General features: G+C 34.9%; 1 protein-coding gene across 1 annotated transcript in view; it reads right to left on the bottom strand.

The window, feature by feature from the left end:
• Positions 1–13,185, bottom strand: part of KCNH8 (potassium voltage-gated channel subfamily H member 8) — a 449,367-nt gene that overhangs the window by 90,833 nt on the left and 345,349 nt on the right. The gene's annotated exons all lie outside the window — the stretch shown is intronic.

The raw sequence follows: 13,185 nt of genomic DNA, 5'->3' as shown, positions 1-13,185 counted from the left end.
TAGGGACATAATAATTTGCTTGGGGGAAAGAAGAAAAAGAGTTAAAAGGGAGTTAAAGGCAAGGGATTAGATTTTTGCTATGAAAGATAAAAATACATTTAAGCAAGGCGTTCTCTGTAACACACAGCAGAGAAATACACACTTGAGAGTGGACCAGTGTCCAAAGCTGAACAGGTTTCCTCAATGCAAGAAACTAACTGCAGAGAGAGAAACAGGGTTTGCTATTTTCAGTAGCAGTCTTGTACATTTTACTAGCCAGCAGCTCAGTTCTCAACTGGAATGTTAACAAGTGAAGGGGTCAGTGAGACATTTAAAAAACATACATGATGATAAATAACAACAAACACAAGATTCTAGACTTCAGACAGGTGAGATAGGCTGTATTTCCATTCTGTACTATCCTTCCCCTTCTTATCCGCTTGGGCTAATATCTATTTGCCCTTTAAGTCTCAGCTCATCTTTCCATACTCAGGAGGCTTTCTCTGTAACCATGCTACCATTTGGGCAACCTTGAGATACCTGTAATAGAATTGGATGCCCCCTGACAATTATTTTATGATACTGGTATATGTTTGTGTCAAAATTTATCCAATTATATACCTTAGGTATGTCAGTTTATTGTATGTTAACCATACTATTAAAAAGCTATAAAGGCTATAAAAATGAGAAAATAGGGAATAGGATATTAATAATAATTGCATTATCTAGAATGGAAATATATCACAAAGGCTACTTTAAAATCCTTTGTTGGAAATATTTGCCTTTTAAGATTGTGTAGTTTTAAATCCCCTTCACCTGCTCTGTATGTGTGTGCATTATGAAATACTAGGATGATGCAGCCTGACCCATAATGTTTGCATGACTTTTGTGAATGGATGTTATCTGCTGACCACTACTTTCTCATAAACATTTCATTCAACGGCTGCCCAAAAAGAGATGAAAAACCATTATGCTTTTTAAGTAATGATAATACTGTCATTATCAACTAAAGTTATAGATTGCATTATTGTTTTAGAAGATTACAACTCAAATTTGAAACAACTGGGAATTCTTTGACACTAAAGAGAAATGCTTATTGTCAGGTTCTGGGCCTTATTCATCTTGTGTCTCTAGAGAAATATTTCTCAACATTTAGTGTGCACCAGAAATATAAAGAGTACATGTTAAACACAGATTGCTGGGGCTGACTGCTGGAGTTTCTGATAAAGTAGGTTGGAAGATTCAAGGGAAGAGATGAGAATTTGCCTTTCTAACAGGTTCCCAAGTGATGCTGATAGTGTTGGTCTAGGGTACTACTCTTCGAGAACCACTGCTTTAGAATGATGGTTCTCAAGGCTGGCTGCAGCTGGAAAAACTTTTTAAAAATACTCTGTCCAAGTTCCATGCACATTAACTGAGTCAAAATTTTTATTGCTGATCCCAGGCATTGATATTTTTAAAAAGTTTTCCAGGAGATTCTAATGTTAAGCTAGAGATGAGAGCCACTATTCTAGAACTTAGCAAAGCACCCAAAATAGGAGGATCTAATAAAAGTTATTTTAAAAAGTGAATGAATGAATGTGCAAATGGTTCTTGCCCTCTATGATAGTATGAGATAGAGAGAGACAACATTGATGCAGATATATCAACATATGCATTTGTAAATATACAAACATATATATATTATGTTTATGCACAGAGTAGAGAAACTATTTTTTAAGGTGATGCCATTAGTAAGCTATGACCATTCACCCTGGCTGGAAAGGCTTCATGGAAGGACTCAACTGTTGAATCAAACACAGATTCAAATCTGGACTCAGGAATTTATGCTGCTAAAGGAATAATTAGTCTTTTTGAGATATGGTTTTCTCATTTGTTAAAACAGGGGTTGCTGTGGCATTAGAAATGAGATGCCACATGAAGAAAATACCAAGCACTATTTCTGGCAGGAATTTAGTGCTTAATGTTTCCTTTCTCCTTCTGTTACTTAAATTGTAAAAGAAGTCATGAAATTCAAAATGGTGAGAGGAAAATATGAGGTCAGCTGTGAATTTTAATGGAAAAAAGAAGGGGTGACTGCATTTATTCAATAGAACCCATAGGTGATGTGCTACAATTCAGTATTTCCTAACTAATAGATAAGTGAGGGAGACAATCCAGGGGCAGTAGTTCTGAAAAGTCCAGGAGTTATATAACCATTTTTGAACCTGAAGAAAGACATGATTCCTTTTACCAGAAAAATGCAAACACCCACAGTTATGTATATATTTTCAGGTGTCCACGGCCCTTTCATACTTGCATGGTCCAAGGACCCAGACTAAAAAGCCCTGCCCTAGAATTTTAAGTGAGAGGAAGGAGGAAGTGAGAAAGTATGACATGGTAAAACTGCTGATTTAATCCCTTGTTGAAAAAGATTTAGAAATAAAGATAATTTAACGAAGGTAAATTAGAGACACTACAAAAGTCAATCAAATGTGTATTTTTAAAATATTTACTGGTGAGTTTATATGCACTGTAGGAAGAGAGTCAAGACTTAGAGGTAAGAATCAGCAAGCAGAGATGACATCTGAACTTACTGTCATACTCTGGATGGAGACTTCCACAGAGCAGTTCTGTTATAGGCACGTGACTGAAGGGCTGTCCAGTATGGACAACAAGGGGGTGTTGAATAACTGATGTTCTGGCTATTTTTCAGGCATCGTCTAAGTTGTGCTCTGAAAGAGGATGTCATCTCTGCTTGACAACGGAGTAATTAAAGGGCCTTGTCCCTTTGTTCCACATTGGTCATTTCTGCTAATTATAGGGACGTCTGAGCAGCTGAAAAATGTCACTTTGTCCAAAAAGCAAACACAGCATGATTCTAATTTTTGTTTTATATGATGCCCAGAGGAAAAAACTAATAATAAAGTCACTGCTTCCTCTGGACTGAATCAGTTATATAATCAGGCCATGAATAAACACTGGACCCATCTGTTGATCTTAAATTGAATTAAAATATTAATTTGCTCACAAAACCTAAAGTTTTCTCATTAAAAAAGGTGAACCAAAAGCAAATCTAGCCAATACATTTATTTAATTTGGACAAAAGTAAAACATAAGTGTTTTCTGAACCACGTCAGATGTCATATAATTTGCTTTCCTTAATAAAATAGGATGAAGGTTTGTGTTAGGACATGCAGATTATATTCTCACTCAGTGTCTGTTCATTTACTTATGTGTGAGGTTGTGTGCCTCTGAAGTCGTTCAAGGAGCAAATCCCAGACGAACCACAGACCTACATTTGTTAATGTCTCTTTTCTGTTGTGCTGATTGTTCTGACTATTTTGAGAAACATCTTATTTTTTAAGAAGGGTTGTTACTAAACCGTGTTACAGCTGACAGAACCGAAGCAATGATGATGATGGAAAAAAAAAAAAAAAACAGTAACAAGGAAAGGAGGTAACACCCCCAAATCCGGGGATTGGATATGTGAGCTAAATAAAACTTTTTCACAGAACAGCTCGTCCAAAATGAGAGCACATGTTCCACTGTAACAAGACAACATGTCACTGTACTGTACAGAAGAAGCAATTTAACCAATTTGGAATCCAATCTTTTTTTATGCCAGAGAAACTCAGGTCTCTAAAGAAAGGGATGTCCTAGAACAGTCTGTCTGCTTTTGCTAAATTTTATTTTACTGAAGAACATTCGAAGAAAGAGCATACACAATATGAAGTTGAATCTGAATATACTGAACACACTGCCATATGACGAAAACAAAAGGTATCCAAATAATCCCATCATTGCTAAAATGCATTAGATGAATAAAATAGATTTATGAAATAAATAGGCAATAATTTCAAATATAGAATGACTCCTTTTGCATCTTTATTTTTTTTATTAGAGAAGTTGTAGGTTTACAGAACAATCATGCATAAAATACAGAGTTCCCATATGCTACCTATTATTAATACTTGCATTAGAATGGTATATTTGTTGTATTTGTTGCAATTGATGAAAAACATTTTAATAATTGCACTATTAACTATAGTTAATGGTTTATTTTAGGATTCACTGTTGAACAGTCTTATGGATTTTTAAAATTTTTTCTTCCAGTAACATATATATGCAACATAAAGTTTCTCACTTTAACCATATTCAGATATATAGTTCAGTGCTGTTAATTATATTCACAATGTTGTGCTACCGTCTTGACCTTCCACTACCAAAATGTTTTCATCATCCAAAATAGAAAATCTGCAAAATTTAAGCATTAACTCCCCAATCTCTACCCTCTCCCTGGCCTTTGGTAACTTATTCTAGTTTCTGACTCTGAATATTTTATTCCAATTATTTTGTAAATATGTATATGATCAGTGAGATCATACAATACTTGTCCTTTTGTGTCCTGTTTAATTCACTCAACATAATATCTTCAAGGTTTATCTTTGTTGCTGCAAGTATCAAATCTCATTCCTTTTTACAGCCGAATAATATCCCATTGTGTGTAAATACCACATTTTGTTTATCCATTTATCAGGTGATGGACACTTGAGTTGCTTCCATCTTTTAGCAATTGTGAATAATGCCTCTATGAACATTGGTGTGCAAATATCTGTTTGAGGGCCTGCTTTCAATATTGTGGGGTATATACCTAGAAGTGGGATTGCCAGGTCATATGATAATTCCATATTTAATTTTCTGAGGAACTACCAAACTGTCTTCCACAGCAGGGTAACATTTTACATTCCCACCAACAATGCATGAGTGTTCTTGTTTCTCCACATCCTCTCAAACACTTGTAAATCTGTTTTGTTAATAATAGTAGCTATTATAGTGGGTATAAAATGGTATCTCATTGTGGTTTTGATTTGCATATCTCTAACGACTTATGATGAGCATCTTTTCATGTGCTTTCTGGCCGTTTGTATTTCTACTTTGGAGAAATGTGTGTTCAAGTCTTTTGCCCATTTTTTAATTGGGTTATCTGCCTTTTTTGTGGTTGAGTTACAGGATTTCTGTATATATTCTCAATATTAAACTTTTATTGGGTATGTGATTTCTACATATTTTCTCCCATTATGTAGTTCACATTTTATTTTCATGATAAAGTCCTTCAGTGCACAAATATTTTTTATTTTAATGAGGTCTTATTTATCTATTTTTTCTCTTTTTTTTGCTTGTGCTTTGTGTGTAAAGTCTAAGAATGTGTTTCCTAACACTAGGTCCTGAAGATGCTTCCCTGTTTTCTTCAAGGAGTTTTATAGTTCTGGCTCTTATATTTAGGTTTTTGTCCATTTTGAGTTGATGTCAGGTATATGATGTAAAGTAGAGGTTTGCTTTCATTTTTTGTATATGAGACATCCTGTTCTCCCAGCACCATTTGTTGAGATTATTCTTTCTCAATCAATTAGCCATAAATGTGAAAGTTGATTTCTGAATGCTCCAATTTCATTCCAGCAGTCTATATGTCTGCCCTTGTGCTAGTACCATGTTGTTTTGATTACTGAGGCTTTTTAATAAGTAACAAGTTTTGAGATTGGGAAGTGTGAGTCCTCCAAATTTGTTCTTGTGTTTCAAGGTGGCTTTGGCTCTTGGGGCCTCTTATCCTTCCCTATAAATGTGATGATTATCTCTTCCATTTCTGCAAAGAAGGCTATTGGAATTTTGATTGAGACTGTGTTGAATCTGTAAATACCCTTGGTAGATTTGACAGCTTAACAATATTTTGTTTTCCAATCCATGAACACAGAATTTCTTTTCATTTATTTGGAACTTCTTTGCTTTATTTTAGCAATGTATTGCCATTTTCTGTGTACAAATCCTTTACAACCTTCATTAAATTTATTCTTAAATATTTGATTCCTTTATTGCTACTGTAAATGGAATTTGTTTCCTGATTTCTTCTTCAGATGGTGCATTACTAGTGTATAGACACACTACTGCCTTTTGGATGTTGATCTTGTATCCTGACACTTCACTGAATCCATATATTAGCTCCAGAAGTTTTCTTGTGAATTTTTCAAGATTCTTCTTTATATAGGATTATGTTAACTGCAAATAGGGAAAGTTTTACTTCTTACTTTCCAATTTGGATGCTTTTCCTTTATTTTTCTTACCTAATTGCTCTGGCTAGAATTTCTAGTAAAATGTTCAATAACAATGGTGACAGTGGGCATCCTTGTCTCATTCCTGATCTTAAAGAGAAAGCTTTCAGTCTTTCACCATTAAGTATGATATTAGCTGTGGGATTTTCATATATGCCTTCTATCATCTTGAGGAAGTTTCCTTCTATTCTGAGTTTTCTAAGTGTTTTCATCAAGAAGGGGATCTGGATTTTGTCAAATGCCTTTTCTTCATCGAGATGATCATGTGCTTTTTTTTCTTCATTATGTTAATGTAATATATTATATCAATTGACTTTCTTATTTTGAACCACATAAGTGGGATTGCCAGGTCATATGGTAATTCTATATTTAATTTTCTTACCTGAGATAATTCCCACTTGATCATGGTGTATAATTCTTTTGTGCTGTTGAATTTGGTTTGTTAGTATTATTACTATTTTTATTTTTTATTTTTTTTGCTGTTCGGAACACTGATTAATTTATTTGATAAACAGTTATTGAAAGCCATGTGCTAGGCACTAGGAATACAAAGATGACTAAGACAAATCATCTTCATGTTAGTATTATTTTGAAGATTTTTGCATCTATGTTCATGACAGATATTGGTCTGTAATTTTTTTCTTGTGGTATCTTTATCTGGCTTTGGTATGAGGGTGATGTTGGCCTCATAGAATGAGTTAGGGAGTATTCCCCCCTCTTTAATTTTTTTGGGGGGAGAAGAATTTGAGCAAGATTTGGCATTAACTGTTCTTTGAATACTTGGTAGAAATACCCTGTGAAGCATCTGGCCCTGGGCTTTCCTTTGTTGGAAGATTTTTGATTACTGATTCCATCTCTTTACTAGTTTATTGGTTTGTTGAGATTTTATATTTCCTCTTTATCAGTGTAGGTAGTTTGTGTGTTTCTAGGAATTTATCCATTTCCTCTAGGTTTTCTAATTTGTTGGTGTACAGTTGTTCATAGTGTCCTCTTATACTCTTTGTATTTCTGTGGGGTTGTTGCAATGTACTCCTTTTTCATTTCTGATTTAAGTTATTTGCATCCTTTCTCTTTTTTTCTTTGTCAGTCTAGCTAATGGATTGACAATTTTATTCATCTTTTCAAAGGACCAATTTTTTGTTTTGCTAATTTTCCGTGGCTTTTTATTCTCTGTTTCATTTATCTGCACTTTTATATTTGTTGTTTCCTTCTTTCTGCTTGCTTTTAGTTCAGTTTGATCTTCTTTTCCTAGTTATTCCAGTTTTGAGGTTAGTTCTCTGATTTGAATATCTTTCTTCTTTTTTAATGTTAGCATTTAGAACTATAAGTTTCCCTCTTAGCACTGCCTTTGTTGCATACCTTAAGTTTTTGGTTCGTTGTCTTCATTTTCATTTGCCTTAAGATATTTCCTAATTTCCACTGTGTATTAGTGAGGTGAGAATTTTGATTATGGCTCACATAAATGGTGGAGAAGAAAGCTGTCTTAATTTAGGTTCCTGAGAAGCAAGCCCTGAGATGAGACTTTAAATATAAGTAATTTATTTAAGAGTTCATCCAGGCAAACATCTTTAGTAGACAGTAGGGAAGGGAGACAGAGGAGAGAAGAGAGTCAATGAAGTATGCATAATCAAGCAAGTTACCACTATGGGCAATTGGGACTTAATCCCATTAGGGAATCTCTGGGACCAATGTAGAGCACATATCCCTCTTGGAGTAGGAAAACATATACACTGTGGATTGAGGACTGCTCCTGGAGAACATTACTCCACCAGTTCCATACCCACTGGCAGAGGAGCCGTCCTCCTTGGGAGAAAGCACCAGGCAAAGAGTTACAGATCCTAGGGATGCAAATCATATAGGGTGATGGCATATGGGTGGAGCACCAACAAAATCTGTGACAGCAGCCAATGCGAAATGCCAAGGATTTTGTTAGGCTTTCATAGAACATTATTTTCTTTCAAACTTCACAATGACTCTTTTTTCTATATTTATTTACTGATGGGTTCCAACATTTAGAAGTTGAGCAATTTTCCCCCTTCTCTTAGGAAGTATTAGAACTGAGATGCAAGTCCATCACTTCCTAACCTAATTTTCCTGCTCTTTCTGCTATACTACATTGCTTATAAAGAAGTGATCTTTTTAAATTATCATTTTAAATTGAGGTTTGGTGAAACCATTATTAAATAAGTTTGCATTTACAATGCCCACTCTTACTTAAGGTGGGAGAATGTGTCCCAAAAGCATTACAAGGCATCAGAGAAAATAGAAGTTCCAAACCCACAAAGCAGACATGGCATACCTTGGAATTTAGAACCTGAATGTTACTTTAGCAGTGATCAAATGGTTACCAATGTAAATTCCAAGCATAAAAATATTAAACTTAGAGTTTACTTCCCCTCCCTTCATGATCCTGAAGACCCACTTCCTCCTCTTGAACTTCATTAGGGTGAAAGTAGAAAATCACTGTGATTTTTATTATTCATAAGGTAACAGGTGGTTGGCTGAGAGAGGCACAGCAGTGAAAGAAATTGAACACTAGAGGACACACTGTGAGGGCTACTCTGTCCCTTGGAGCCCTCTTACCCCAGTAGCAGAGATGGCTGAGAGATATCTGGATAAGTGTCAGAAGTCTGAGTATGTGCTGTGTTGGTGTGAGGTGTGTGTGTGCGTGTCTATGTGCGTGTGCGTGTGTGTGTGTGTGGCAAGTGAGACCGAAAACATTTGTAAGGTATTGTATTAAGTGCTACACATTCTCAAGAATAATTGTAGACCCAGAACAGATTATCAGAGAAAAGCTTCAAGTTTCATCTCTGTAATCTCTTAAAATAATTAGATACACAGCACTGATAACACACATCAGTGATAGGAAGCATATTTATCTCCATTCCTCATAGTTCACCCAGTGCCTGCCACTATGATTTTTTGTTTTGTTTTTTGCTTTAGACAAACTTACTTTGTGATAATTTGAGATTTATGGAAAAATTGCAAAGAGAACAAAGATTTCCTCTATTCATGTCAAACGGTTTTTCCTAATATTAATATCTTACATTACCATGGTACATTTGTCAAAACTGTGAAATTAGCATTAGCAAATTATTGTTAACTAAAGTACAGATTTCCTATGTTTTGTTTTAAGAAATAGAGACAAGGATAAGTTCAAAGACTTCATCCCCAAAAGTCACTCAACTTTCCACTTCTTCCCTTTTTCAGGACATGACCAAGGGTAGTATTAGGAGAGCGTAAGGTGTTTGTGGATATTTGGTATTGATTTACTGATTTACTAAGGAGAAGGCATCAGTAAATTTGAAGACCCAGTTGAACAAGAAAGCAGTCATTACTCATAAGAGTTTTTTTTTGCATTTCTGAAGCGGTATAATCTACTTTTGAGATAAAGGTCTGAAACAAAAATAATGAATTATAAAATACTGGATAATGAAATTTGATTCTGAAAATGGGGTCCTAATCTTGGGTTTGCCTTAATTTACAGCAGTTATAGCAGTGAGATCTTCTATGCATATTAATCTTTTTGGTTTTTCAATTTTCAAACTTGACTATGAGTGACTGGATTGAATAGTCTTTAGTTTCTCTTTCAGATCTAAGATTTTATGAACTAAGATTTTGTAATGTTTCTTCACAAATGAGTGGCTTTCTTATAAAAACAAAATGCTTGTGGAATAACTTATAATTTTGTGAATATATCTTTCATTTGTTTTCAATTATGTGACTGATGGCCTATCAGCAAATATTGATAGGATGAGGGTGGAAGGTTTTCACATTTCCATGTATCACTTCTGCTCTATTTCCACTGCTGAACAGTCTTCTAGAGCAAGACATATTAAATATTGTTAGTACCATAAACAAAAATGCACTACTTGTGCTAAATCCAGTCCAGTATGTGCCAGCTCAAGAAATTCTATTCACTATTTAAACAGTTTGTACAATAGAAATTTCTTGAATGTTGATTGCTGAGGTATAGAATTTCACTTAAGCAATGACTAATTTAAATATTGTGTACTACTATAAACTGCCAAAATATACCATTATCACATGCACCAAAAGAAAATACCTTAGATTGGATGAAAAACATGAGGCCGTCCAAAACTACAGTTGAGTTTTCTGATTGATGCTAAGAAGAGGTAAACCTGGCTATCTGTTTGCAGCCAACTGGAGCACTTACAAATGCCTCTCATATCTCAGCTAAAAATAGAGGAAATTGTGACAAATACAAACTCCTGGCTAAGTTATCAGAACATAAACTATGAACTGTTTGTATTTAAGCTTTTTATATAAAATACTCACAATTCACAATGCTTTCAGATCTGTGCCCCAACATAAGCATTTCTTTTGAGTATTTGCTCTGGTGTTCCTCATAACTTAAATGGGTTTCTGGGATATATTTATCACCAAGACCAGAATATCATTTACAAGGACAGCTTTTCACTCAGTAGGCATATCTTAATCCAATGCACTCATCACTGGCATCTACGTTGGGGACAAAAATCTGTTTCAGGGAGACAATTTGGGATTGCAATAATAGAATCCAGCCAAATCATTTTATTTTATTGGTCTACTAAAGTTTATTTTTATTATCTGCCAAATTTGCTGCTTGTGATTTCTTTTCTCTCAAAGGCTCAGGGTTGGTGCAAACCTAGGGAAGAAAAATGAAGTGATACCTCTCAAGTTTGTAAACCATTTCTCATGGTTTTTAGCAGTTGCCTGTTTTTAGTAGTTACCTGTCAGCCATTTAACTTAAAGGGACAGGGCTTTAGTGGTCATTAAATAGGAATCTCAAGTTTCTCTCGTTTGCAGAAATTCAAAATAAAGTTATAATTACATTCCTTCCAAATATATTAAAGGGATAAACATTTTCTAACATCTTAATTATAAAAGTAATTCTAAAATATACTGGACAGCCTAATATGTGTAATGATGTACACAAATACACCAATACAGGGTACTCTGATTTTATTTGCCTTTGTTTGGTGTTGGGACTGTTCTAAAGGATTTTCTTCAAGGTTCTAAGAAATATCAGAATCTCAAAATTAAATGCCAACATTGAGGTGTCAGTCTCTGTCCTCTTTTAGAAGAGCTATTCTGGTTCGTCTGCCGAGTAATACATTTAAAAACATATAACTAACTTTGTTTGATGGCTTGATGGGGTGTGAAATATAATAAGTAGTGGGAGTTTGCATGAGCATTCCAAAATAAGTTTTTAGTCAACTGGGTGCCTGAGTAATTGGCCTTGAAATTAACACAGGCAATGGGACTGAATCAGAGAGACTTGAAGGTTAGCATACAAATTTTAAAAAAATAAAATAAAATTGGAAGCAGATAGAATACAGAGGGACAATACACAGAAGATCAAGAAAACAGGAACAATACCAAAAAGAAACCTAACTATAGATGTGTCTGACCCAGTGGGTACCAAGTATGTCTTGGTAACCCAAGAGACAAAGAAATGCAGCATAGCTCAGAGGGTAACAACGCTTGTCTTGGAGTTACATTGCCTGACTTTTTTCATATCCTAGACTGCCACTTAAAGTTGTGTAACATTGGGTGAGTTACCTATCCTCTGTGTGCCTCAATCTCCTCCTCTCTAAAATGGCAAACATGACAGTACTCTCCTCAGAGGCTGTTGCTGAGTTGTGACACAATTCACATAAAGTGCTTAGCAGAGAGCAGAAACATAGCAAACACTGGATAAAAGCTATTAATATTGTTGCTGGTGTTGTTTTAAAGAAATAAGACTTTTGAAATTCTTTATTATTGAAAACCTACACCCCCATCTCTACAGGTAGAAAATGATGTACACAATCACAACATTCTTGGAAATCAAGGATCTTGCATTATTCATGCTTGCAAATGCAACTTTCCATTACAAGGTACTCCAGGCATCAAAGGGTAGGACATAGGGTCAGCATATTTTCTGGCATCAATTTGCTTTGCTATTATTTGATTTCTGTTATTATAAAAATAAAATGCTACAACATTTTTATTTATCTATTTGTGAGTGGAGACTACACACTGATTACCTAATGTGCTAAATACTTTATGTATCATTTGATTTAATCCTATATCATGTAATTTAGTTTCTTACAACCTTAAAACCTAAGTACTATGCTGTGACAGGTTGATATTAAAAGTTAATACTTAGGAAGGTTTTAAAAAAAACAGACCAAGGATAGACACTTGTTAAGAAGTACTGGGTTTTGAATCTAGGTTGTTCTGAATTGAAAATCATTACTCTTTTTTATATGCCACCTATCTCCCAATCTTTCTAGTTGTCAAGGTTTTGGTATTAATGCACTCCTGTTACCTTCATCTCTTTCATTGATATGGCTCCCCCAGTGGATTTTCTCTGTAATGGTTCTCCCCTTTCACCTGTTAATGGAAATTTCCCATCTTGTGTTCTTCTTTCTGCTCCCTATCACCCTCATCTAGGATATATGTGGTCTGGAGACCTTGTGTTATTTTTATTTTGAGGATGGAAACTTTTGTGAGGTGCCTGTGTCCCTTTCTCCAGAAGCCCTAGCTATTACTTCAAAGGTAGTTAGTGGGAATTGATGTGTTAATGGTCTAAGCACACAACGGTTTGTGTGTATTTGGAACCACAGACTGAGCTATCCACAATTTCCCAATGTTCATTTTCCAGGAATAGATCTCGTTGGTTAACCTCTTGCAACTTGGCACGTCAGTATCAATTCTGTTCTTTAATGATCCCAAAGTGGATTGTGATTCTGCAAAGGCATTTTTAATTTCCTTCAAATATTCCTCATTATATTCATCTTTTGCCTTCTCCTTATGAAATTATGCTTTTTAAATAGGTCAGGCCTACACTGTGGAAAAATAAAAGTCCTCAAAACTTGTATTTTTCTTACGAGAACTCCTTCTCCTATGGGATTTTTTTGGACATTTTTAAGAATACAGGATAAACTGAGCAACTTGAATTACCTTTTTAGCCATTTAATTCATTGGCATCTGGCTTCTAATTTCACTTACAGGCACCAACTATCTGTTTACAAATCCATTATTTGACAACTGTAATGCCTTTTTAACGGATTTGAAAAAAGGTGGATTGCTCTCCAGTCTGGCACACAAAAGATGATTTAACCTACATTGT

The sequence above is a fragment of the Choloepus didactylus genome, chromosome 1, assembly GCF_015220235.1.
Source record: "Choloepus didactylus isolate mChoDid1 chromosome 1, mChoDid1.pri, whole genome shotgun sequence".
Lineage (NCBI taxonomy): Eukaryota > Metazoa > Chordata > Mammalia > Pilosa > Megalonychidae > Choloepus > Choloepus didactylus.
This window is presented reverse-complemented; position numbering and strand designations above follow the sequence as displayed.